Source organism: Pelobates fuscus, chromosome 3 (assembly GCF_036172605.1).
Source record: "Pelobates fuscus isolate aPelFus1 chromosome 3, aPelFus1.pri, whole genome shotgun sequence".
Taxonomy (NCBI): domain Eukaryota; kingdom Metazoa; phylum Chordata; class Amphibia; order Anura; family Pelobatidae; genus Pelobates; species Pelobates fuscus.
This window is the reverse complement of record NC_086319.1, coordinates 392,152,192-392,178,986: the sequence shown is the minus strand read 5'-3', so window position 1 is coordinate 392,178,986 and position 26,795 is coordinate 392,152,192. Positions and strand designations below refer to the sequence as shown.

The window sequence follows — 26,795 nt, the reverse complement described above, 5'->3', positions numbered from 1 at the left end:
ATCCTAAATGCCAGACCAAGTGAAAAGCTTAACTTATTTTGACACGGATCGGTTGACATAAGGAGAAGGTTGCCTGAAGATTATGCAAGAAAAGGAAGCTCTTGCAAAAAGGCATTATCCTCTTTGGAACGGGGTTAAACATTGAGCTATGTTTGGGAGCTCACAAACTCCACACTTCGCAAGATTCTTCATACATCTTCTGGAATAAATATATCACAGCACTTCATTGATAGGCTGCATTAGGTCAAGAAAAGAAAGCCACCAAGCATGATGTTCTACCACCTGAGTGAAAAATCAAGAAGAACCTTAAGCAATACGCCAAATGCAAACCCTTGCCATGCCTGGTTAAATGGTAAATCGTTTAGCTTCTCTGGAGAATCTTTTGATTGGCTGATTTTCCCATATAATGAAATGCTGGCATTTTTGGAGACCTTTTGGCACCTTTGCCGTCATGTTCCTTGTGTCCAAAAGATACTTGGGAGTAAAATCTATCACCGAAAAGAGAGGTTTTGGCAACCTTGCGGAAGCTAAAAGTACCCGTTCTAAAGTGCTCTTGGAGGAAGTAAGTTTTTGCAAAGGTGGCGTGGCCTTCTTTGATATCAGCAATATGCCTTAAAAGGGTTTAAACGAGTAAAACTATTAGAGCGTCAGTGTCTTAATGTTAATGCAAGGTGCATTGAATCTAATTTTTTGACATGTTTGCAAGACATGACTTCATTGGAAGGTCCTGGATTGGTAAAAAAACTAATCTCTCTGCATATAATCCTCAAGGGCCGCTTTATTGTGCTTTAGGCAGAAGCGAAAATTTCCATTTCAAGCGAAAGTCATTTTTTTCCTGCCAAATAATAAAATTTTGTTTATTGAATGTTGATGTGTTCTTTAGAAAAGTCCTGTTCTGTGCACATAAAATGTAACGTGTAGTAAATTCTCTCAAACAGGATGTATTGGAATACGATGTTTATTTCTATAATCTGACTAGGAGCAATCTTCAATCCGGTGCGGATAGAATAGTAAACCGGAGACATCTACTTTTCCTGGCCATATCCATGGCAGCACAACATTGGGTAGCTCCTCCCTATCCCCATTGGACAGGAATAATAATTAAGCCGTATAAGTACCACCTCCTGCCCCTCCTTCCCCAGTCTTTTTTTCCTGTCCTATCCCTAGGACATGTCGGTCTTTTCAGACTGCTAAATTTTTTCTTTTATGGCTTACCTGAGGATTAGTTCCTCTGGCCCTTGGGGAGTTCACCCTCTCTCCCCTGGGAAGTCTCCAGTATACGGCCCTGCGCAAAGGTGTCCCCCTGGAGAAAACCCCTTTAGTGACCGGGGGTTTTTTCTCTCCATTTTTCCAGTGATGACATGGAAAGGTACATGGATTGCGACTGGTTTCCGGGTTGGTATCCTCCCACCAGGCTCAAGGTAATATTATTTTATTTTACCTGTTGGTTTTCCTTTCTTTTGGAAAGTTTTTTCGTTGAGCGTTCTGGGGTCTCCCTGCATGGCTGTCGGGAACCTCCTGTGCGCCCGCGCGGTGTGTAGGCGTCTCCTGTGCGCCCGCGCGGCGTGTAGCGCCCGCGCGGCGTGTAGGCGTCGCTTGCGCGGCGTGTATGGGTCTCCTGGGCGCCTGCGCGGTTCTGGGGACTCTGGGACGCATGCGCGGAATTCGCGCGCAAATCTGGCCGTTTCGCGCGTCTTTTCGGTCATCTGCGCATGCGCGATGACGTCAGACGCCTTCTTAAAGCGCCAGGCCTCCTTTTTTGTCAAATTTGAATTTTCTGCTTCCTGGAGAGTTTCTGGCACCGTTGAGTTCTGTGGATTGTTGATTCTTCGTCTTTTTCTTCTAAAGTAAGTTCTTTTCCTTTCTCTTTGTTGGTTTCCTGTAGTTTTTCTTCTGGGTTATAGTGTCGCTGTTTCATCTATTATTTATAGATGGATTCGCGCTCAGGATCTAGAGAATCAGAATCTTCTCATCATAGTAGGTCACAATCTAAGCGATATAGGTAAGCCATCCAATTTTGGAATTTATTGATACTTTGATATCTAAAAGAGTGGTAAGGTACTAATATTCACGTTTGGTGTATTTCAGTGATAAAAGTACAAAGACTTCAGGATCGTCCAAAGGGAAGTCGCCCAAAAGGACGCTGTGTGTATCCTGTGATAACAGAGCCATAGAAGGGAAACGTCTCTGTTCGAATTGTCTCTCAGCAGCCGCTGGACCTTCTCAGTTAACACCTGACTTTAAGCAGCTTATCAAGCATGCAGTTGCCCGGGGCATCAAAGAGGTTGGTAAGACCCACAAGCGACCTAGATATTCTGAGCCGTCAGATTGGTCTCCTGATAACTCGGAGGAGGAGTTCATGGACACGGCTTCGCTGAGAGACTTGGCTTTTTCCTCGGAGGAGGATGCTTTGCCTGATCCTGACTTCCTGATACCTGCGGAGGTGGATCATTTGATTGCTCGGGTCAGAGAAACCCTTACTTTGAAAGAGCCCTCGGAGGAGGAACCCTCTACATCTAACCGCTATTTCTCAGATCTTAGAAAGAAAAGAGCGGCTTTCCCTGTGCATACCACTATTAGTGACCTTATTAAAGAAGAATGGTCCAGGTCCGATAGGAGATCCTCTGCTAAAGGGAAATTCTCCAGATTATATCCGTTTGATCCCAAAGATGCTGAAACATGGGATTTTCCACCCAAGGTTGATGCTGCGGTGGTTAGGCTAGCCAAGCGCACTACCCTGCCAGTGGATGATGCAGGCTCCTTCAGGGATCCAATGGATCGTAAGATGGAATACTGCCTGTCTAAGTCCTATGTAGCCTCAGGCACGAGTCTCCACCCTGCCGTTGCTCTCACGTCTGTTTCAAGAGCTATGAAGGTTTGGCTACAGGAGCTGGAAGGGGACATCAAGAGGGGCAGGAGCCGTTCCTCTATTGTTGATGCCCTGAAGGATATGCGTCTAGCGATTGATTTCTCTTCGGAGGCCGCAGTGGATCTGGTGAGAAACCTTGCTAGAAATATGTCCTTCTCGGTTTCCTCCAGGCGGGCGCTCTGGCTCAGGTCTTGGGCGGCCGATGCTTCCTCCAAGAATAGTTTGTGTTCTCTCCCATTTCACGGAAACATGTTATTCGGCAAGAATTTGGATGAGTGCATCAAGAGGGCGGCTGAAGGGAATAAAGCCTTTTTACCCCAAGAGAGGAAGTATAAAGGATCCTTTCGCGCCCGGAAAGAGTACCATTCCTTTCGTGACAGTAGGTCCTACAAGCCGGGTAGGGAATACTCCCGATTCCAACCGAGGAGAGGTGCCCCTTCTGGGTACAGAGGAGGCAGGTCTCGCGGGTCGTCTTCCTCTAAGGACCAGAAGAATCTATGACTACGTACGGCCCAAAACCGAAGGTGTCGGGGCTTGTCTTCTCCAATATCTTTCGAGATGGACCATCTCTACAAGCGACGTTTGGGTGCTGGATATTATTCGGAGAGGTTACCTACTAGAATTCTTCAAGCATCCTCCCAACCGATCCTTTCACCTCACAAAATGGCCAGGGGACAGGGAAAAATGCATGGCTCTACGAAATTTCGTCCATTCCTTGCAGAAGGAGAAGGTCATCGTCCAAGTACCGGCAGGCGAAAGAACTCAAGGATTCTACTCTCACATCTTCTTGACAAGGAAATCCTCAGGGGGTTGGAGACCCATTCTGGATCTGCACAGGCTGAACAAGCATCTGCACGTTCGCAGATTCAAGATGGAATCTCTGCAGTCTATAATAAAGGTTGTGTCACCCAACCAATGGATGCTGTCTATAGATCTACTAGACGCATATTTTCACATACCCATTGCCCGAATCCATCAGAAGTTCCTGAGGTTTGCTGTAGAGGAAGGTCATTTCCAGTTCAGGGCCCTCCCCTTTGGACTGAGCACTGCCCCGAGGACGTTTACAAAGGTCCTGGTTGTTCTCATCGCGGAGCTCAGAAAGCAAAACATTGCTATTTACCATTATCTGGACGACGTTTTAATCTTGGGAAACGACGTGGATTCTGTGACATCCCAAGCTATCACCAGCATTCAGTTTCTGCAAGCCCACGGCTGGAAGATCAACACCAAGAAAAGCCACCTCCACCCGACTCAATCTATGGTTTACTTAGGTGCCCATTTCGACACCCTAAAGGGTACTGTCCAGCTCTCATCAGTGAGAATTCTGAAACTCAGAAAGTTATTGAGGAGAATGCTGAATTCCCCGGTTGCCCCTGCAAAGGCGGTGATGAGCCTCCTTGGTTCTATGTCCTCCACAATAGGTCTGACGAAATGGGCTCAGTGGAGGATGAGACCATTCCAGGCCAACTTCCTGAGTCGTTTCTTATCCGGGAACCTGTTCCAGCCCATCAAGCTTCCCCTGAAGGTACGCCATTCTCTGATCTGGTGGCTGAACAGAAAGCACCTAGCCAATGGCTTTCCATTAGGGGATATCGCATGGAGGACCGTGACAACGGACGCCAGCCAGTGGGGTTGGGGCGCTCATTATCTCCACCACTTTGCGCAGGAAGAATGGAATTTCGAGACAAGCAAGGTTCATTCCAATCTGCTGGAACTTCTGGCTGTCCTCAAAGCTTTGAAACACTTCTCGACCCAGCTCAAGGGTCAATGGGTAAAGATAAGGACGGACGACTCCACCGTAGTGTCCTATGTCAATCACCAAGGGGGTACCAGGAGCTGCAAGATGATGGTACTGATGAATCACCTGATGTGGTGGGTTCAGAGAAACCTGGCGGGCATTGTAGCCATTCATCTCCCAGGGAAACGGAATCAACTGGCAGATTTCCTCAGCAGATCCAGAATAGATCCGGGGGAATGGTGCCTGGCTCACAGGGTGTTCCGCATGATTGTGGACAAGTGGGGTCTGCCTCAAGTGGACCTTCTAGCCTCTCGGGCCAACAGCAAGGTAGCCCTTTTCTTCACAAAGGAAGAGGACCACCTGGCATTGGGAAGAGATGCCTTATCAAGCCCCTGGAGGTTCTCAATGGGCTATGCGTCCCCCCGTTTCCACTAATCCTACCACTCCTGAGGAAGCTGAGATCGGAGCGGGTGTCTCTCATCCTGATTGCGCCTTATTGGCCTCGGAGACCTTGGTTTCCTCTGCTTCTGAGTCTTTCGGTGGAACCTCCTCTCCCACTCCCCAAAGTTGCGGATCTTCTGTTCCAGGGTCCTGTCATTCATCCAGACCCTGTCTCTCTCAACCTTATGGCTTGGAAACTGAAAGGAACCGGCTGTTGAATAGAGGGTTCTCCCAGACCGTGATTGATACTATGCTGAGGGCTCGTAAGCATTCCACTTCGGCCACTTATTATAGAGTATGGGAAGTTTTTTCCAACTGGGCCCTTCACAGTAATGTGGATGTCCAGAATCCCTCCTCCTCCCATATTTTGGATTTCTTGCAATCAGGCCTTGAGAAAGGACTGAGCTATAACACTCTCAAGGTACACATTTCAGCCTTGTCCGCCCTGACCAGTAATAGATGGGCTCTGGACTCGGATATCATCAGATTCATCAAGGGTGTCCTTCACATGAAACCTCCTATTAAACCGTTTGTCCCTTCCTGGAGTCTCCCTCTGGTTCTGGATGCCATGAAGTTGAAACCTTTTGAACCGTTTGATTCAGTTTCCCTACAGGTTCTCTCTATTAAGACTGCCTTGCTGGTGGCCTTAGCCTCTGGCAGGAGAGTTTCTGAGCTCAGTGCTCTGTCCATCAAAGAGCCTTTTACTATCTTCCACAAGGACAGAGTGGTCCTCCGTACTGTTCCAGTGTTTCGACCCAAAGTTACTTCCTCCTTCCACATCAACGAGGATATTGTTCTTCCGTCTCTGAGGTCGGACGCCCATGGAATGGGGAATTCTGCTGACCTGTCCTCTCTGGATCTAGTGAGATGCCTCCGGATGTATATCGATAGGACTTCTGATTGGCGTTCTTCTGACAGTCTCTTCGTTCTTCATAGCGGCTGTAAAAAGGGCTCTCAAGCTCCCAAATCTGCCATTAGCCGATGGATAGTAGCGGCTATCATTCTGGCTTATCAGTCCGCCGGATATCCGGTCCCTGTGGGTCTTAAAGCCCATTCCACTAGGGCTCTCTCATCTTCCTGGGCAGCCGCTGCTAATGTCTCCCCTGAACTCATCTGTAAGGCGGCTACATGGTCTTCCTCTAACACTTTCATTAGGAGCTACCAGATTGATGTTAGAGCAGGGTTGTCTGATCAATTTGCTAAATCAGTCCTGTCTGTATCTAATTCCTGATCTCTGTGTCTGTCACTTGTTGTGGTGTTAATACACTTTGCATTTATGAAATTTTTTGAGTCTGTGTCTCTTTCCCTCCCTGGTTTTATTGCTTGGGTATTACCCAATGTTGTGCTGCCATGGATATGGCCAGGAAAATGGAAAATTTATTCATACTTACCGTAATTTTCTTTTCCTGGTTATATGCCATGGCAGCACAAGGGTCCCGCCCGGGGATATTGCTGGAACACGTGACTGGGGAAGGAGGGGCAGGAGGTGGTACTTATACGGCTTAATTATTATTCCTGTCCAATGGGGATAGGGAGGAGCTACCCAATGTTGTGCTGCCATGGCATATAACCAGGAAAAGAAAATTACGGTAAGTATGAATAAATTTTCCATTATATGGGTGAGATTAAAAGGTGACTAAAGAAGAAAAGCTAAGGACAATTCCCATACCGGGAGTCGAACCCAGGCCGCCTGGGTGAAAACCAGGAATCCTAACCGCTAGACCATATGGGAAGCTCTATCACCTGTGCTCTAGAGAGGGTAAAACAAGACAACCAAAAGTTCTTGGCATTTTGAAAGGTTTCCTAAAATGATTAGTTTTCATCTCTATGTCTGAAAAAACAGGAATCCTAAATGCCAGACCAAATGAAAAGCTTAACTTATTTTGACACGGATCGGTTGACATAAGGAGAAGGTTGCCTGAAGATTATGCAAGAAAAGGAATCTCTTGCAAAAAGGCATTATCCTCTTTGGAACGGGGTTAAACATTGAGCTATGTTTGGGAGCTCACAAACTCCACACTTCGCAAGATTCTTCATACATCTTCTGGAATAAATATATCACAGCACTTCATTGATAGGCTGCATTAGGTCAAGAAAAGAAAGCCACCAAGCATGATGTTCTACCACCTGAGTGAAAAATCAAGAAGAACCTTAAGCAATACGCCAAATGCAAACCCTTGCCATGCCTGGTTAAATGGTAAATCGTTTAGCTTCTCTGGAGAATCTTTTGATTGACTGATTTTCCCATATAATGAAATGCTGGCATTTTTGGAGACCTTTTGGCACCTTTGCCGTCATGTTCCTTGTGTCCAAAAGATACTTGGGAGTAAAATCTATCACCGAAAAGAAAGGTTTTGGCAACCTTGTGGAAGCTAAAAGCACCCGTTCTAAAGTGCTCTTGGAGGAAGTAAGTTTTTGCAAAGGTGGCGTGGCCTTCTTTGATATCAGCAATATGCCTTAAAAGGGTTTAAACGAGTAAAACTATTAGAGCGTCAGTGTCTTGATGTTAATGCAAGGTGCATTGAATCTAATTTTTTGACATGTTTGCAAGACATGACTTCATTGGAAGGTCCTGGATTGGTAAAAAAAAAACTAAGCTATCTGCATATAATCCTCAAGGGCTGCTTTATTGTGCTTTAGGCAGAAGCGAAAATTTCCATTTCAAGCGAAAGTCATTTTTTCCCCTGCCAAATAATAACATTTTGTTTATTGAATATTGATGTGTTCTTTAGAAAAGTCCTGTTCTGTGCACATAAAATGTAACGTGTAGTAAATTCTCTCATCCAGGATGTATTGGAATACGATGTTTATTTCTATAATCTGACTAGGAGCAATCTTCAATCCGGTGCGGATAGAATAGTAAACCGGAGACATCTTCTTATATGGGTGAGATTAAAAGGTGACTAAAGAAGAAAAGCTAAGGACAATTCCCATACCGGGAGTCGAACCCGGGCCGCCTGGGTGAAAACCAGGAATCCTAACCGCTAGACCATATGGGAAGCTCTATCACCTGTGCTCTAGAGATGGTAAAACAAGACAACCAAAAGTTCTTGGCATTTTGAAAGGTTTCCTAAAATGATTCGTTTTCACCTCTATGTCTGAAAAACCAGGAATCCTAAATGCCAGACCAAGTGAAAAGCTTAACTTATTTTGACACGGATCGGTTGACATAAGGAGAAGGTTGCCTGAAGATTATGCAAGAAAAGGAAGCTCTTGCAAAAAGGCATTATCCTCTTTGGAACGGGGTTAAACATTGAGCTATGTTTGGGAGCTCACAAACTCCACACTTCGCAAGATTCTTCATACATCTTCTGGAATAAATATATCACAGCACTTCATTGATAGGCTGCATTAGGTCAAGAAAAGAAAGCCACCAAGCATGATGTTCTACCACCTGAGTGAAAAATCAAGAAGAACCTTAAGCAATACGCCAAATGCAAACCCTTGCCATGCCTGGTTAAATGGTAAATCGTTTAGCTTCTCTGGAGAATCTTTTGATTGGCTGATTTTCCCATATAATGAAATGCTGGCATTTTTGGAGACCTTTTGGCACCTTTGCCGTCATATTCCTTGTGTCCAAAAGATACTTGGGAGTAAAATCTATCACCGAAAAGAAAGGTTTTGGCAACCTTGTGGAAGCTAAAAGCACCCGTTCTAAAGTGCTCTTGGAGGAAGTAAGTTTTTGCAAAGGTGGCGTGGCCTTCTTTGATATCAGCAATATGCCTTAAAAGGGTTTAAACGAGTAAAACTATTAGAGCGTCAGTGTCTTGATGTTAATGCAAGGTGCATTGAATCTAATTTTTTGACATGTTTGCAAGACATGACTTCATTGGAAGGTCCTGGATTGGTAAAAAAAAACTAAGCTATCTGCATATAATCCTCAAGGGCTGCTTTATTGTGCTTTAGGAGAAGCGAAAATTTCCATTTCAAGCGAAAGTCATTTTTTCCCCTGCCAAATAATAACATTTTGTTTATTGAATATTGATGTGTTCTTTAGAAAAGTCCTGTTCTGTGCACATAAAATGTTACGTGTAGTAAATTCTCTCATCCAGGATGTATTGGAATACGATGTTTATTTCTATACTCTGACTAGGAGCAATCTTCAATCCGGTGCGGATAGAATAGTAAACCGGAGACATCTACTTATATGGGTGAGATTAAAAGGTGACTAAAGAAGAAAAGCTAAGGACAATTCCCATACCGGGAGTCGAACCCGGGCCGCCTGGGTGAAAACCAGGAATCCTAACCGCTAGACCATATGGGAAGCTCTATCACCTGTGCTCTAGAGAGGGTAAAACAAGACAACCAAAAGTTCTTGGCATTTTGAAAGGTTTCCTAAAATGATTAGTTTTCATCTCTATGTCTGAAAAAACAGGAATCCTAAATGCCAGACCAAGTGAAAAGCTTAACTTATTTTGACACGGATCGGTTGACATAAGGAGAAGGTTGCCTGAAGATTATGCAAGAAAAGGAAGCTCTTGCAAAAAGGCATTATCCTCTTTGGAACGGGGTTAAACATTGAGCTATGTTTGGGAGCTCACAAACTCCACACTTCGCAAGATTCTTCATACATCTTCTGGAATAAATATATCACAGCACTTCATTGATAGGCTGCATTAGGTCAAGAAAAGAAAGCCACCAAGCATGATGTTCTACCACCTGAGTGAAAAATCAAGAAGAACCTTAAGCAATACGCCAAATGCAAACCCTTGCCATGCCTGGTTAAATGGTAAATCGTTTAGCTTCTCTGGAGAATCTTTTGATTGGCTGATTTTCCCATATAATGAAATGCTGGCATTTTTGGAGACCTTTTGGCACCTTTGCCGTCATATTCCTTGTGTCCAAAAGATACTTGGGAGTAAAATCTATCACCGAAAAGAGAGGTTTTGGCAACCTTGCGGAAGCTAAAAGTACCCGTTCTAAAGTGCTCTTGGAGGAAGTAAGTTTTTGCAAAGGTGGCGTGGCCTTCTTTGACATCAGCAATATGCCTTAAAAGGGTTTAAACGAGTAAAACTATTAGAGCGTCAGTGTCTTAATGTTAATGCAAGGTGCATTGAATCTAATTTTTTGACATGTTTGCAAGACATGACTTCATTGGAAGGTCCTGGATTGGTAAAAAAACTAATCTCTCTGCATATAATCCTCAAGGGACGCTTTCTTGTGCTTTAGGCAGAAGCGAAAATTTCCATTTCAAGCGAAAGTCATTTTTTTCCCTGCCAAATAATAACATTTTGTTTATTGAATGTTGATGTGTTCTTTAGAAAAGTCCTGTTCTGTGCACATAAAATGTAAAGTGTAGTAAATTCTCTCATCCAGGATGTATTGGACTACGATGTTTATTTCTATAATCTGACTAGGAGCAATCTTCAATCCGGTGCGGATAGAATAGTAAACCGGAGACATCTACTTATATGGGTGAGATTAAAAGGTGACTAAAAAAGAAAAGCCAAGGACGATTCCCATACCGGGAGTCGAACCCGGGCCACCTGGGTGAAAACCAGGAATCCTAACCGCTAGACCATATGGGAAGCTCTATCACTTGTGTTCTAGAGAGGGTAAAACAAGACAACCAAAAGTTCTTGGCATTTTGAAAGGTTTCCTAAAATGATTAGTTTTCATCTCTATGTCTGAAAAAACAGGAATCCTAAATGCCAGACCAAGTGAAAAGCTTAACTTATTTTGACACGGATCGGTTGACATAAGGAGAAGGTTGCCTGAAGATTATGCAAGAAAAGGAAGCTCTTGCAAAAAGGCATTATTCTCTTTGGAGCGGGGTTAAACATTGAGCTATGTTTGGGAGCTCACAAACTCCACACTTCGCAAGATTCTTCATACATCTTCTGGAATAAATATATCACAGCACTTCATTGATAGGCTGCATTAGGTCAAGAAAAGAAAGCCACCAAGCATGATGTTCTACCACCTGAGTGAAAAATCAAGAAGAACCTTAAGCAATACGCCAAATGCAAACCCTTGCCATGCCTGGTTAAATGGTAAATCGTTTAGCTTCTCTGGAGAATCTTTTGATTGACTGATTTTCCCATATAATGAAATGCTGGCATTTTTGGAGACCTTTTGGCACCTTTGCCGTCATGTTCCTTGTGTCCAAAAGATACTTGGGAGTAAAATCTATCACCGAAAAGAGAGGTTTTGGCAACCTTGTGGAAGCTAAAAGCACCCGTTCTAAAGTGCTCTTGGAGGAAGTAAGTTTTTGCAAAGGTGGCGTGGCCTTCTTTGATATTAGCAATATGCCTTAAAAGGGTTTAAACGAGTAAAACTATTAGAGCGTCAGTGTCTTGATGTTAATGCAAGGTGCATTGAATCTAATTTTTTGACATGTTTGCAAGACATGACTTCATTGGAAGGTCCTGGATTGGTAAAAAAAACTAATCTATCTGCATATAATCCTCAAGGGCCGCTTTATTGTGCTTTAGGCAGAAGCAACAATTTCCATTTCAAGCGAAAGTCATTTTTTTCCCTGCCAAATAATAACATTTTGTTTATTGAATGTTGATGTGTTCTTTAGAAAAGTCCTGTTCTGTGCACATAAAATGTTACGTGTAGTAAATTCTCTCATCCAGGATGTATTGGAATACGATGTTTATTTCTATAATCTGACTAGGAGCAATCTTCAATCCAGTGCGGATAGAATAGTAAACCGGAGACATCTACTTATATGGGTGAGATTAAAAGGTGACTAAAGAAGAAAAGCTAAGGACAATTCCCATACCGGGAGTCAAACCAAGGCCGCCTGGGTGAATACCAGGAAGCCTAACCGCTAGACCATATGGGAAGCTCTATCACCTGTGCTCTAGAGAGGGTAACACAAGACAACCAAAAGTTCTTGGCATTTTGAAAGGTTTCCTAAAATGATTAGTTTTCATCTCTATGTCTGAAAAAACAGGAATCCTAAATGCCAGACCAAGTGAAAAGCTTAACTTATTTTGACACGGATCGGTTGACATAAGGAGAAGGTTGCCTGAAGATTATGCAAGAAAAGGAAGCTCTTGCAAAAAGGCATTATCCTCTTTGGAACGGGGTTAAACATTGAGCTATGTTTGGGAGCTCACAAACTCCACACTTCGCAAGATTCTTCATACATCTTCTGGAATAAATATATCACAGCACTTCATTGATAGGCTGCATTAGGTCAAGAAAAGAAAGCCACCAAGCATGATGTTCTACCACCTGAGTGAAAAATCAAGAAGAACCTTAAGCAATACGCCAAATGCAAACCCTTGCCATGCCTGGTTAAATGGTAAATCGTTTACCTTCTCTGGAGAATCTTTTGATTGGCTGATTTTCCCATATAATGAAATGCTGGCATTTTTGGAGACCTTTTGGCACCTTTGCCGTCATATTCCTTGTGTCCAAAAGATACTTGGGAGTAAAATCTATCACCGAAAAGAGAGGTTTTGGCAACCTTGCGGAAGCTAAAAGTACCCGTTCTAAAGTGCTCTTGGAGGAAGTAAGTTTTTGCAAAGGTGGCGTGGCCTTCTTTGACATCAGCAATATGCCTTAAAAGGGTTTAAACGAGTAAAACTATTAGAGCGTCAGTGTCTTAATGTTAATGCAAGGTGCATTGAATCTAATTTTTTGACATGTTTGCAAGACATGACTTCATTGGAAGGTCCTGGATTGGTAAAAAAACTAATCTCTCTGCATATAATCCTCAAGGGACGCTTTCTTGTGCTTTAGGCAGAAGCGAAAATTTCCATTTCAAGCGAAAGTCATTTTTTTCCCTGCCAAATAATAACATTTTGTTTATTGAATGTTGATGTGTTCTTTAGAAAAGTCCTGTTCTGTGCACATAAAATGTAAAGTGTAGTAAATTCTCTCATCCAGGATGTATTGGACTACGATGTTTATTTCTATAATCTGACTAGGAGCAATCTTCAATCCGGTGCGGATAGAATAGTAAACCGGAGACATCTACTTATATGGGTGAGATTAAAAGGTGACTAAAAAAGAAAAGCCAAGGACGATTCCCATACCGGGAGTCGAACCCGGGCCACCTGGGTGAAAACCAGGAATCCTAACCGCTAGACCATATGGGAAGCTCTATCACTTGTGTTCTAGAGAGGGTAAAACAAGACAACCAAAAGTTCTTGGCATTTTGAAAGGTTTCCTAAAATGATTAGTTTTCATCTCTATGTCTGAAAAAACAGGAATCCTAAATGCCAGACCAAGTGAAAAGCTTAACTTATTTTGACACGGATCGGTTGACATAAGGAGAAGGTTGCCTGAAGATTATGCAAGAAAAGGAAGCTCTTGCAAAAAGGCATTATCCTCTTTGGAGCGGGGTTAAACATTGAGCTATGTTTGGGAGCTCACAAACTCCACACTTCGCAAGATTCTTCATACATCTTCTGGAATAAATATATCACAGCACTTCATTGATAGGCTGCATTAGGTCAAGAAAAGAAAGCCACCAAGCATGATGTTCTACCACCTGAGTGAAAAATCAAGAAGAACCTTAAGCAATACGCCAAATGCAAACCCTTGCCATGCCTGGTTAAATGATAAATCGTTTAGCTTCTCTGGAGAATCTTTTGATTGACTGATTTTCCCATATAATGAAATGCTGGCATTTTTGGAGACCTTTTGGCACCTTTGCCGTCATGTTCCTTGTGTCCAAAAGATACTTGGGAGTAAAATCTATCACCGAAAAGAGAGGTTTTGGCAACCTTGTGGAAGCTAAAAGCACCCGTTCTAAAGTGCTCTTGGAGGAAGTAAGTTTTTGCAAAGGTGGCGTGGCCTTCTTTGATATTAGCAATATGCCTTAAAAGGGTTTAAACGAGTAAAACTATTAGAGCGTCAGTGTCTTGATGTTAATGCAAGGTGCATTGAATCTAATTTTTTGACATGTTTGCAAGACATGACTTCATTGGAAGGTCCTGGATTGGTAAAAAAAACTAATCTATCTGCATATAATCCTCAAGGGCCGCTTTATTGTGCTTTAGGCAGAAGCAACAATTTCCATTTCAAGCGAAAGTCATTTTTTTCCCTGCCAAATAATAACATTTTGTTTATTGAATGTTGATGTGTTCTTTAGAAAAGTCCTGTTCTGTGCACATAAAATGTTACGTGTAGTAAATTCTCTCATCCAGGATGTATTGGAATACGATGTTTATTTCTATAATCTGACTAGGAGCAATCTTCAATCCAGTGCGGATAGAATAGTAAACCGGAGACATCTACTTATATGGGTGAGATTAAAAGGTGACTAAAGAAGAAAAGCTAAGGACAATTCCCATACCGGGAGTCAAACCAAGGCCGCCTGGGTGAATACCAGGAAGCCTAACCGCTAGACCATATGGGAAGCTCTATCACCTGTGCTCTAGAGAGGGTAACACAAGACAACCAAAAGTTCTTGGCATTTTGAAAGGTTTCCTAAAATGATTAGTTTTCATCTCTATGTCTGAAAAAACAGGAATCCTAAATGCCAGACCAAGTGAAAAGCTTAACTTATTTTGACACGGATCGGTTGACATAAGGAGAAGGTTGCCTGAAGATTATGCAAGAAAAGGAAGCTCTTGCAAAAAGGCATTATCCTCTTTGGAACGGGGTTAAACATTGAGCTATGTTTGGGAGCTCACAAACTCCACACTTCGCAAGATTCTTCATACATCTTCTGGAATAAATATATCACAGCACTTCATTGATAGGCTGCATTAGGTCAAGAAAAGAAAGCCACCAAGCATGATGTTCTACCACCTGAGTGAAAAATCAAGAAGAACCTTAAGCAATACGCCAAATGCAAACCCTTGCCATGCCTGGTTAAATGGTAAATCGTTTACCTTCTCTGGAGAATCTTTTGATTGACTGATTTTCCCATATAATGAAATGCCGGCATTTTTGGAGACCTTTTGGCACCTTTGCCGTCATGTTCCTTGTGTCCAAAAGATACTTGGGAGTAAAATCTATCACCGAAAAGAAAGGTTTTGGCAACCTTGTGGAAGCTAAAAGCACCCGTTCTAAAGTGCTCTTGGAGGAAGTAAGTTTTTGCAAAGGTGGCGTGGCCTTCTTTGATATCAGCAATATGCCTTAAAAGGGTTTAAATGAGTAAAACTATTAGAGCGTCAGTGTCTTGATGTTAATGCAAGGTGCATTGAATCTAATTTTTTGACATGTTTGCAAGACATGACTTCATTGGAAGGTCCTGGATTGGTAAAAAAAAATAATCTATCTGCATATAATCCTCAAGGGCCGCTTTATTGTGCTTTAGGCAGAAGCGACAATTTCCATTTCAAGCGAAAGTCATTTTTTTCCCTGCCAAATAATAACATTTTGTTTATTGAATGTTGATGTGTTCTTTAGAAAAGTCCTGTTCTGTGCACATAAAATGTTACGTGTAGTAAATTCTCTCATCCAGGATGTATTGGAATACGATGTTTATTTCTATAATCTGACTAGGAGCAATCTTCAATCCAGTGCGGATAGAATAGTAAACCGGAGACAACTACTTATATGGGTGAGATTAAAAGGTGACTAAAGAAGAAAATCTAAGGACAATTCCAGGAATCCTAACCAGTAATCCTAACCGCTAGACCATATGGGAAGCTCTGTCACCCTTGCTCTAGAGTGGGTAACACAAGACAACCAAAAGTTCTTGGCATTTTGAAAGGTTTCCTAAAATGATTAGTTTTCACCTCTATGTCTGAAAAACCAGGAATCCTAAATGCGAGACCAAGTGAAAAGCTTAACTTATTTTGGCACGGATCGGTTGACATAAGGAGAAGGTTGCCTGAAGATTATGCAAGAAAAGGAAGCTCTTGCAAAAAAGGCATTATCCTCTTTGGAGCGGGGTTAAACATTGAGCTATGTTTGGGAGCTCACAAACTCCACTCTTCGCAAGATTCTTCATACATCTTCTGGAATAAATATATCACAGCACTGCATTGATAGGCTGCTTAAGGTCAAGAAAAGAAAGCCACCAAGCATGATGTTCTACCACCTGAGTGAAAAATCAAGAAGAACCTTAAGCAATACGCCAAATGCAAACCCTTGCCATGCCTGGTTAAATGGTAAATCGTTTAGCTTCTCTGGAGAATCTTTTGATTGACCGATTTTCCCATATAATGAAATGCTGGCATTTTTGGAGACCTTTTGGCACCTTTGCCGTCATGTTCCTTGTGTCCAAAAGATACTTGGGAGTAAAATCTATCACCGAAAAGAAAGGTTTTGGCAACCTTGTGGAAGCTAAAAGCACCCGTTCTAAAGTGCTCTTGGAGGAAGTAAGTTTTTGCAAAGGTGGCGTGGCCTTCTTTGAAATCAGCAATATGCCTTAAAAGGGTTTAAACGAGTAAAACTATTAGAGCGTCAGTGTCTTGATGTTAATGCAAGGTGCATTGAATCTAATTTTTTGACATGCTTGCAAGACATGACTTCATTGGAAGGTCCTGGATTGGTAAAAAACTAATCTATCTGCATATAATCCTCAAGGGCCGCTTTCTTGTGCTTTAGGCAGAAGCGACAATTTCCATTTCAAGCAAAAGTCATTTTTTTCCCTGCCAAATAATAACATTTTGTTTATTGAATGTTGATGTGTTCTTTAGAAAAGTCCTGTTCTGTGCACATAAAATGTACCGTGTAGTAAATTCTCTAATCCAGCATGTATTGGAATAAGATGTTTATTTCTATAATCTGACTAGGAGCAATCATCAATCCGGTGCGGATCGCATAGTAAACCGGAGACATTTACTTATATGGGTGAGATTAAAATGTGACTAAAGAAGAAAAGCTAAGGACAATTCCCATACCGGGAGTCGAACCCGGGCCGCCTGGGTGAAAACCAGGAATCCTAACCGCTAGACCATATGGGAAGCTCTGTCACCCTTGCTCTAGAGTGGGTAACACAAGACAACCAAAAGTTCTTGGCATTTTGAAAGGTTTCCTAAAATGATTAGTTTTCACCTCTATGTCTGAAAAACCAAAGAATCCTAAATGCCAGACCAAGTGAAAAGCTTAACTTGTTTTAACACGGATCGGTTGACATAAGGAGAAGGTTGCCTGAAGATTATGCAAGAAAAGGAAGCTCTTGCAAAAAGGCATTATCCTCTTTGGAGCGGGGTTAAACATTGAGCTATGTTTGGGAGCTCACAAACTCCACACTTCGCAAGATTCTTCATACATCTTCTGGAATAAATATATCACAGCACTGCATTGATAGGCTGCTTTAGGTCAAGAAAAGAAAGCCACCAAGCATGATGTTCTACCACCTGAGTGAAAAATCAAGAAGAACCTTAAGCAATACGCCAAATGCAAACCCTTGCCATGCCTGGTTAAATGGTAAATCGTTTAGCTTCTCTGGAGAATCTTTTGATTGACTGATTTTCCCATATAATGAAATGCTGGCATTTTTGGAGACCTTTTGGCACCTTTGCCGTCATGTTCCTTGTGTCCAAAAGATACTTGGGAGTAAAATCTATCACCGAAAAGAAAGGTTTTGGCAACCTTGCAGAAGCTAAAAGCACCCGTTCTAAAATGCTCTTGGAGGAAGTAAGTTTTTGCAAAGGTGGCGTGGCCTTCTTTGATATCAGCAATATGCCTTAAAAGGATTTAAACGAGTAAAACTATTAGAGCGTCAGTGTCTTGATGTTAATGCAAGGTGCATTGAATCTAATTTTTTGACATGTTTGCAAGACATGACTTCATTGGAAGGTCCTGGATTGGTAAAAAACTAATCTATCTGCATATAATCCTCAAGGGCCGCTTTCTTGTGCTTTAGGCAGAAGCGACAATAACCATTTCAAGCAAAAGTCATTTTTTTCCCTGCCAAATAATAACATTTTGTTTATTGAATGTTGATGTGTTCTTTAGAAAAGTCCTGTTCTGTGCACATAAAATGTAACGTGTAGTAAATTCTCTCATCCAGGATGTATTGGAATACGATGTTTATTTCTATAATCTGACTAGGAGCAATCTTCAATCTGGTGCGGATAGAATAGTAAACTGGAGACATCTACTTATATTTATGAGATATATAAAACAAGGCATGAGCCAGTATGTTGTGGTGCTGTGGCTTAGTTGGTTAACCCCTTCACGACGGGTGACGGACGAGGTCCGTCATCCTGGGGATGCCCTTAACGACGGGTGACGGACCTCGTCCGTCACGCGGTAAAATTAACCCCAGATCGCCGCAATCGCGGCGATCGTGGGGTTAATGGTGCTCCGGTCTGCCTCTGCATTAGAGGCAGACCGGGAGCACCGGATCGGGCTGTCCCAGCTCATGTGCCCGCTCTGACAGCATGTCAGAGCGGGCACATGTGCTCTGTATACTCACCTCCGCCTCCCTGCACTTCCGGGTTCACTGTGAAGTGCAGGGAGCCGGATCAGTGATGATCCTGCCCCCTGGTGTTAAAAAAAAAAAAAGTTAAATTAAAATCCCACCCCCCTTTACCCATATTAATAAAAAATTAACCCCTTCCCTGCCAATTGATCACTGACTACAGTGATCAATTGGCAGGGATTACATTTTAATATGATCTGATTTTTTTTTTAACCCCTGAGGGTTAATTCTTTTTTTTTTTAACCCTCAGGGGTTAAATTTATTTTATTAATTAATTTAAATATTTTAAAATGATAAATTTAGCTAGCTGGGGAGGGTGGAAGTTAGTGGGGAATTGGGGGATTTAGTGTTAGGCTAACTAGGGGTTAACGTTAAAAAAAGTTTTAAAATAAGCTTTAAAAAGTTAAAAAATTAAGTAAAAAAAAAAGTTTTAATAACGTTTAAGTAAAAAAAAAAAAAAAAATAAACCCTTTACCCAGTCCAAATAAAAATTAACCCCTTACCTGCCAGTCTATCACTGCCTACAGTGATCAAAATACAGATCACAGTATTATACTGTGATCTAATTTTTTTTTAACCCCTGACGATTAACTTTTATTTATTTTTTAACCCTCAGGGGTTAAATTAATTTAATTAACTAATTTAAATATTGTATAATTAAATATTTTGCTAGCTGGGGTGGGTGGGAGTTATGGGAAAATGGGGAATTTACTGTTAGTGCTGCTTACTGCTAGTTAGGGGTTAACGGTAAAAGAAAAAGCTTAGAAAAATGTTAAATCTGTAAAAAAAAAGTTTTACGAAAGTTTAGGAAACTTTAAAAAAATGAATAAGCAAAACAAAAGTTTAAAAAATAGTTTTAAAAAGTAAAAAAAGTTTTAAAAAGTTACAAAATTAATTTAATAACGCTCATTACCACTACACCTGGTACAAGCTAGCGGAAAAATGATCCCACGCTAAGGTTCAAAATATGCCTTTTGAAATACCCTGGGATGTCTTCTTTAAGAAATGGTATGGCTTTATGGGGTATTTGGATTATATAGCCTGGTAAAATACTCTAAAATGGGACATGGGCACAGCGTAAAAATTTAAAGTTTGAAAAAAAATGGAATGGCTGTGTCCCAAATGTGCCCCTCCGATGTCCACATATACCTGGCAAAGGTACATACGGGGGTATTTTTGTACTCAGCCGACATAGCTGAGCAACATATAAAGTATTATAGAGTGGTGGTACACATAAGGTTTTCAAAATATACTGTGCAAACTCACTTTGTGTGTCAAAAAGGCAGAAAAAACGCTTATTACCACTACACCTGGTACAAGCTAGCGGAAAAATAATCCCACACTAATTTTCAAAATATGCCTTTTGAAATACCCTGGGATGTCTTCTTTAAGAAATGGTATGGCTTTATGGGGTATTTGGATTATATAGCCTGGTAAAATACTCTAAAATGGGACATGGGCACAGCGTAAAAATTTAAAGTTTGAAAAAAAATGGAATGGCTGTGTCCCAAATGTGCCCCTCCGATGTCCACATATACCTGGCAAAGGTACATACGGGGGTATTTTTGTACTCAGCCGACATAGCTGAGCAACATATAAAGTATTATAGAGTGGTGGTACACATAAGGTTTGCAAAATATACTGTGCAAACTCACTTTGTGTGTCAAAAAGGCAGAAAAAACGCTTATTACCACTACACCTGGTACAAGCTAGCGGAAAAATTATCCCACGCTAAGGTTCAAAATATGCCTTTTGAAATACCCTGGGGTGTCTACTTTAAGAAATGGTAGGCCTTTGTGGGGTAGTTTGAATTTAAAACTTACGAAGATGCTTGGAAATTGCACATAGGCCCAGCGTCAAAATTCAAAGTTCTGTAAAAACTGATATGGCTTGGTCTCCAATATGCCACTGTAGCTTCACAAAATAGTGCCAAAGACATTCATTGGGGATGTCTTTTTACTCAGAAGACTTAGCTGAGCATAATTTGGGGGGTTTGAACTTAGTGGCACATATGAAATATACAAAATGCCCAGCAAAAATGCAATCCGTATGTAAAAAATGCACAAAATTATTTTTTACCACATACTTTGGCATGTAATGGTAAAAAAATGGGGGCATGTTAAGGCACAATATGCACCTTATGAGATACCCTGGAGTGTCTACTTTTACAAATGGTAGGCCTTTGTGGGGGTTTTTGAACAGTCAAACTGTTATAATACCCCAAATGGAAGCATAGGCTCATTAAATCCGTCTCTCAAAATTCTACTGTGAATACTGAAAAGGACAGGTCTCCTGTATGGCACTGTAGCTTCACGAAATAGTGCCATAGACATACAATGGGGGTGTCCTTTTACTCAGAAGACTTAGCTGAGCATAATTTGGGGGGTTTGAACTTAGTGGCACATATGAAATATACAAAATGCCCAGCAAAAATGCAATCCGTATGTAAAAAATGCACAAAATTATTTTTTACCACATACTTTGGCATGTAATGGTAAAAAAATGGGGGCATGTTAAGGCACAATATGCACCTTATGAGATACCCTGGAGTGTCTACTTTTACAAATGGTAGGCCTTTGTGGGGGTTTTTGAACAGTCAAACTGTTATAATACCCCAAATGGAAGCATAGGCTCATTAAATCCGTCTCTCAAAATTCTACTGTGAATACTGAAAAGGACAGGTCTCCTGTATGGCACTGTAGCTTCACGAAATAGTGCCATAGACATACAATGGGGGTGTCCTTTTACTCAGAAGACTTAGCTGAGCATAATTTGGGGGGTTTGAACTTAGTGGCACATATGAAATATACAAAATGCCCAGCAAAAATGCAATCCGTATGTAAAAAATGCACAAAATTATTTTTTACCACATACTTTGGCATGTAATGGTAAAAAAATGGGGGCATGTTAAGGCACAATATGCACCTTATGAGATACCCTGGAGTGTCTACTTTTACAAATGGTAGGCCTTTGTTGGGGTTTTTGAACAGTCAAACTGTTATAATACCCCAAATGGAAGCATAGGCTCATTAAATCCGTCTCTCAAAATTCTACTGTGAATACTGAAAAGGACAGGTCTCCTATATGGCACTGTAGCTTCACAAAATAGTGCCAAAGACATACAATGGGGGTACCGTTGTACTCAGCAGAAGTAACTGAACACATAATAAAACTTTGTACAGGAATAGCACACACCAACTTTACAAAATACACATGAGAAGTTCTTTGTTATACGTTTGTGTGCGAAAACCCCCCAAAAACACAATTTTACTCCAATATTTAGCAGAGGTTGGCGGTAAAATGGCTACGTAGAAAGTGTCAAAACAACCTTAGGTAAATAGCCTGTGATGTCTACTTTATATAAATATATACTTTTGTGTGGCAATTTTGTTTTATTTTATGGCTATTAGGCTTACAAGACAAACATACCAAATTCTAAAATCGCTCCACATTAAAATTTTATTTTACTCCTTGTGCTTTGTGACCTGTAACTACCAAAAAAAACTTAAAATCCCAGACACATTATATATTCTGTAAATCAGAACAAATAAATGAATTTATTTTTAATTACTTTCCTTAACCTGCACTAATTATGCACACATTATGATTGCAAAAACTGTAAAAAAAAACAATATTTTTCATTTTTTTTGCATTTTTCTGTATTTTTTTTATAATAAGTAAGCATTTATATATATATATGTTATATCAAATTAAAGCCCTTTCTGTCCTTTAAAAAACAGTATATAATATGTGCCGGTGCAATAAATGAGAGAGATGCAAATTGCAGTTGAACGCAAACAGCAAGAAAATGCAAAAATTGCTTGTGTCATTAAGCGTAAGTCAAGCTTCTGAAGCTCTGTCCTTAAGGGGTTAAAGCGCCTGTCTAGTAAACAGGAGATCCTGAGTTCGAATCTCAGCAGCGCCTATTTTAGCTCTAGAATTGGAAAACTATCTTATGTCCCTCATCACTACTGCACCGAATCTACATCTCTTGCGTTATGGCACATAAATCACACAAGAACAACCACTATATATTAAATATATGTTGACTGAAAATTCATCAACCTAAAATTTGTATTTGCTTCTCTGGCAGTTTAAAAAGGAGATACTATATGTGTCTATCTTATTTACTTCACAGGGTCATTCTCAGTTTATTTGATCCCCTAGAATGTTTGATTAAACCTTTTTGTTTCTTGTGAAAGCAAGGCCTTTTTCCCATCAACTTTCTCAAAGGGTTTTCCAAAGAAGACTTCTTCCAGGAGACATATAGCACAGAGACGTGCTTTGGAAGCATAATCTGTGCCCCCGGATTACAACTATAAGGCTCTACGTGTTCAAGTGAGAAAGCCATCCCGTTGGCAACCATCTTTTTAATATCCAGCAAAGATTCCAAGAATTATTCAGCTGCTAATCTGATTTTGGCCATTAAGTAACAGTTCTCTTTTAAAACCTTTCTAAATATTTCCTTGCACATTCTCAATCTATAATTTGAAAGTCCTGAATAATCTCTCTCAATATGCTGGGACCTGTGATGGCAGCTGTGGACAAGACGGAGGCATGGGGAAGAAAGGCAATGGCCATCCATAAAAGTAACCAAAACCCAGACCCAAACACAGAACGCAGAGTTTGGTGAATTAGCTGCACAACTCAAGGCGGAGAAGGTGGTTTCCTATAGTACAATGTGTCCTGCAGAGGCAGCATTCAGCATTCTTTGTATACCCATGCTAGACATGGATAGTGGTCAGAAAAGAAAGTTCACTTTGGTAAAATTATTATGACTGAGGGAATTGAGTGAGCAAAGGAGAATAGAGTGGAGTATGAAAGGAGGGGGGTCTTTTAGAGCTATGGTTATCCTCTATCAATTAATCAATCATTCAAGTTCCAATCTTGTGCCACTGGGACAAAGTTAATCTTCAAAACTGATACTGCCACGGCCAGTGTGGAAATGTAGTTTATTACCTTCAAAGCTGCAGGCAATATTTGAATGTTTGTTGACAACTGAGAAGCATTTGCTATAAAGATGGATTGATGTCAATTAATCCTCCAATGATGTATCTCTTGGATAGAGAAAGGTCCAATCTGCCACCATTTGGAAAACGTAAAACAAGGCATGAGCCAGTATGTTGTGGCGCTGTGGCTTAGTTGGTTAAAGCGCCTGTCTAGTAAACAGGAGATCCTGAGTTCGAATCTCAGCAGTGCCTATTTTAGTTCTAGAATTGGAAAACTATCTTATGTGCCTCATCATTATTGCACCGAATCTACATCTCTTGCGTTATGGCACATAAATCACACAAGAACAACCACTATATATTAAATATATGTTGAATGAAAATTCATCAACCTAAAATTTGTATTTGCTTCTCTGGCAGTTTAAAAAGGAGATACTATATGTGTCTATCTTATTTACTTCACAGGGTGAATTGGAAAACTATCTTATGTCCCTCATCATTACAGCACCGAATCTACATCTCTTGCGTTATGGCACATAAATCACACAAGAACAACCACTATATATTAAATATATGTTGACTGAAAATTCATCAACCTAAAATTTGTATTTGCTTCTCTGGCAGTTTAAAAAGGAGATACTATATGTGTCTATCTTATTTACTTCACAGGGTCATTCTCAGTTTATTTGATCCCCTAGAATGTTTGATTAAAACTTGTTGTTTCTTGTGAAAGCAAGGCCTTTTTCCCATCAACTTTCTCAAAGGGTTTTCCAAAGAAGACTTCTTCCAGGAGACATATAGCACAGAGACGTGCTTTGGAAGCATAATCTGTGCCCCCGGATTACAACTATAAGGCTCTACGTGTTCAAGTGAGAAAGCCATCCCGTTGGCAACCATCTTTTTAATATCCAGCAAAGATTCCAAGAATTATTCAGCTGCTAATCTGATTTTGGCCATTAAGTAACAGTTCTCTTTTAAAACCTTTCTAAATATTTCCTTGCACATTCTCAATCTATAATTTGAAAGTCCTGAATAATCTCTCTCAATATGCTGGGACCTGTGATGGCAGCTGTGGACAAGACGGAGGCATGGGGAAGAAAGGCAATGGCCATCCATAAAAGTAACCAAAACCCAGACCCAAACACAGAACGCAGAGTTTGGTGAATTAGTTGCACAACTCAAGGCGGAGAAGGTGGTTTCCTATAGTACAATGTGTCCTGCAGAGGCAGCATTCAGCATTCTTTGTATACCCATGCTAGACATGGATAGTGGTCAGAAAAGAAAGTTCACTTTGGTAAAATTATTATGACTGAGGGAATTGAGTGAGCAAAGGAGAATAGAGTGGAGTATGAAAGGAGGGGGATCTTTTAGAGCTATATTTATCCTCTATCAATTAATCAATCATTTAAGTTCCAATCTTGTGCCACTGGGACAAAGTTAATCTTCAAAACTGATACTGCCACGACCAGTGTGGAAATGTAGTTTATTACCTTCAAAGCTGCAGGCAATATTTGAATGTTTGTTGACAACTGAGATGCATTTGCTATAAAGATGGATTGATGTCAATTAATCCTCCAATGATGTATCTCTTGGATAGAGAAAGGTCCAATCTGCCACCATTTGGAAGACGTAAAACAAGGCATGAGCCAGTATGTTGTGGCGCTGTGGCTTAGTTGGTTAAAGCGCCTGTCTAGTAAACAGGAGATCCTGAGTTCGAATCTCAGCAGTGCCTATTTTAGTTCTAGAATTGGAAAACTATCTTATGTCCCTCATCATTATTGCACCGAATCTACATCTCTTGCGTTATGGCACATAAATCACACAAGAACAACCACTATATATTAAATATATGTTGACTGAAAATTCATCAACCTAAAATTTGTATTTGCTTCTCTGGCAGTTTAAAAAGGAGATACTATATGTGTCTATCTTATTTACTTCACAGGGTCATTCTCAGTTTATTTGATCCCCTAGAATGTTTGATTAAACCTTTTTGTTTCTTGTGAAAGCAAGGCCTTTTTCCCATCAACTTTCTCAAAGGGTTTTCCAAAGAAGACTTCTTCCAGGAGACATATAGCACAGAGACGTGCTTTGGAAGCATAATCTGTGCCCCCGGATTACAACTATAAGGCTCTACGTGTTCAAGTGAGAAAGCCATCCCGTTGGCAACCATCTTTTTAATATCCAGCAAAGATTCCAAGAATTATTCAGCTGCTAATCTGATTTTGGCCATTAAGTAACAGTTCTCTTTTAAAACCTTTCTAAATATTTCCTTGCACATTCTCAATCTATAATTTGAAAGTCCTGAATACTCTCTCTCAATATGCTGGGACCTGTGATGGCAGCTGTGGACAAGATGGAGGCATGGGGAAGAAAGGCAATGGCCATCCATAAAAGTAACCAAAACACAGAATGCAGAGATCCTGAGTTCGAATCTCAGCAGTGCCTATTTTAGTTCTAGAATTGGAAAACTATCTTATGTCCCTCATCATTATTGCACCGAATCTACATCTCTTGCGTTATGGCACATAAATTACACAACCGATCCGTGTCAAAATAAGTTAAGCTTTTCACTTGGTCTCGCATTTAGGATTCCTGGTTTTTCAGACATAGAGGTGAAAACTAATAATTCTAGGAAACCTTTTAAAATGCCAAGAACTTTTGGTTGTCTTGTGTTACCCACTCTAGAGTACAGGTGACAGAGCTTCCCATATGGTCTAGCGGTTAGGATTCCTGGTCTTCTCCCAGGCAGCCCGGGTTCGACTCCCGGTATTGGAATTGTCCTTAGCTTTTCTTCTTTAGTCACCTTTTAATCTCACCCATATAAGTAGATGTCTCCGGTTCACTATTCTATCCGCACCGGATTGAAGATTGCTCCTAGTTAGAATATAGAAATAAACCTCGTCTTCCAATACATCCTGGATGAGAGAATTTACTACCCGTTTCATTTTATGTGCACAGAACAGGACTTTTCTAAAGAACACATCAACATTCAATAAACCTAATGTTAGTATTTGGCAGGGAAAAAATGACTTTTGCTTGAAATGGAAATTGTCGCTTCTGCCTAAAGCACAAGAAAGCAGCCCTTGAGGATTATATGCAGATAGTTTTTTACCAATCCAGGACCTTCCAATGAAGTCATGTCTTGCAAACATGTCAAAAATTTAGATTCAAGGCACCTTACATTAACATCAAGACACTGACACTCTAATAGTTTTACTCGCCTAAACCCTTTTAAGGCATATTGCTGATATCAAAGAAGGCCACGCCACCTTTGCAAAAACGTACTTCCTCCAAGAGCACATTAGACAGGGTGCTTTTAGCTTCCGCAAGGTTGCCAAAACTTTCTTTTCGGTGATAGATTTTACTCCCAAGTATCTTTTGGACACAAGGAACATGACGGCAAACGTGCAGAAAGGTCTCCAAAAATGTCAGCATTTCATTATATGGGAAAATCAGCCAATCCAAAGATTCTCCAGAGAAGCTAAGCGATTTACCATTTAACCA

The 26,795-nt window shown here is 40.9% G+C and overlaps 8 non-coding genes across 8 annotated transcripts; 2 read left to right on the top strand and 6 right to left on the bottom strand.

Moving 5' to 3' along the window:
- Positions 1 to 6,708: 6,708 nt before the first annotated feature.
- TRNAE-UUC (transfer RNA glutamic acid (anticodon UUC)) lies at positions 6,709 to 6,780 on the bottom strand. The gene has a single exon. It is a non-coding gene; the product is annotated as a tRNA-Glu (tRNA).
- A 1,195-nt stretch (positions 6,781 to 7,975) lies between these two features.
- TRNAE-UUC (transfer RNA glutamic acid (anticodon UUC)) lies at positions 7,976 to 8,047 on the bottom strand. Its single transcript has one exon. It is a non-coding gene; the product is annotated as a tRNA-Glu (tRNA).
- Positions 8,048 to 9,240: 1,193 nt separating this feature from the next.
- TRNAE-UUC (transfer RNA glutamic acid (anticodon UUC)) lies at positions 9,241 to 9,312 on the bottom strand. Its single transcript has one exon. It is a non-coding gene; the product is annotated as a tRNA-Glu (tRNA).
- A 1,192-nt stretch (positions 9,313 to 10,504) lies between these two features.
- Positions 10,505 to 10,576, bottom strand: TRNAE-UUC (transfer RNA glutamic acid (anticodon UUC)). The gene has a single exon. It is a non-coding gene; the product is annotated as a tRNA-Glu (tRNA).
- Positions 10,577 to 13,033: 2,457 nt separating this feature from the next.
- TRNAE-UUC (transfer RNA glutamic acid (anticodon UUC)) lies at positions 13,034 to 13,105 on the bottom strand. Its single transcript has one exon. It is a non-coding gene; the product is annotated as a tRNA-Glu (tRNA).
- A 3,696-nt stretch (positions 13,106 to 16,801) lies between these two features.
- On the bottom strand, positions 16,802 to 16,873 carry TRNAE-UUC (transfer RNA glutamic acid (anticodon UUC)). Its single transcript has one exon. It is a non-coding gene; the product is annotated as a tRNA-Glu (tRNA).
- A 6,593-nt stretch (positions 16,874 to 23,466) lies between these two features.
- TRNAT-AGU (transfer RNA threonine (anticodon AGU)) lies at positions 23,467 to 23,540 on the top strand. Its single transcript has one exon. It is a non-coding gene; the product is annotated as a tRNA-Thr (tRNA).
- Positions 23,541 to 24,946: 1,406 nt separating this feature from the next.
- TRNAT-AGU (transfer RNA threonine (anticodon AGU)) lies at positions 24,947 to 25,020 on the top strand. Its single transcript has one exon. It is a non-coding gene; the product is annotated as a tRNA-Thr (tRNA).
- Positions 25,021 to 26,795: the final 1,775 nt, after the last annotated feature.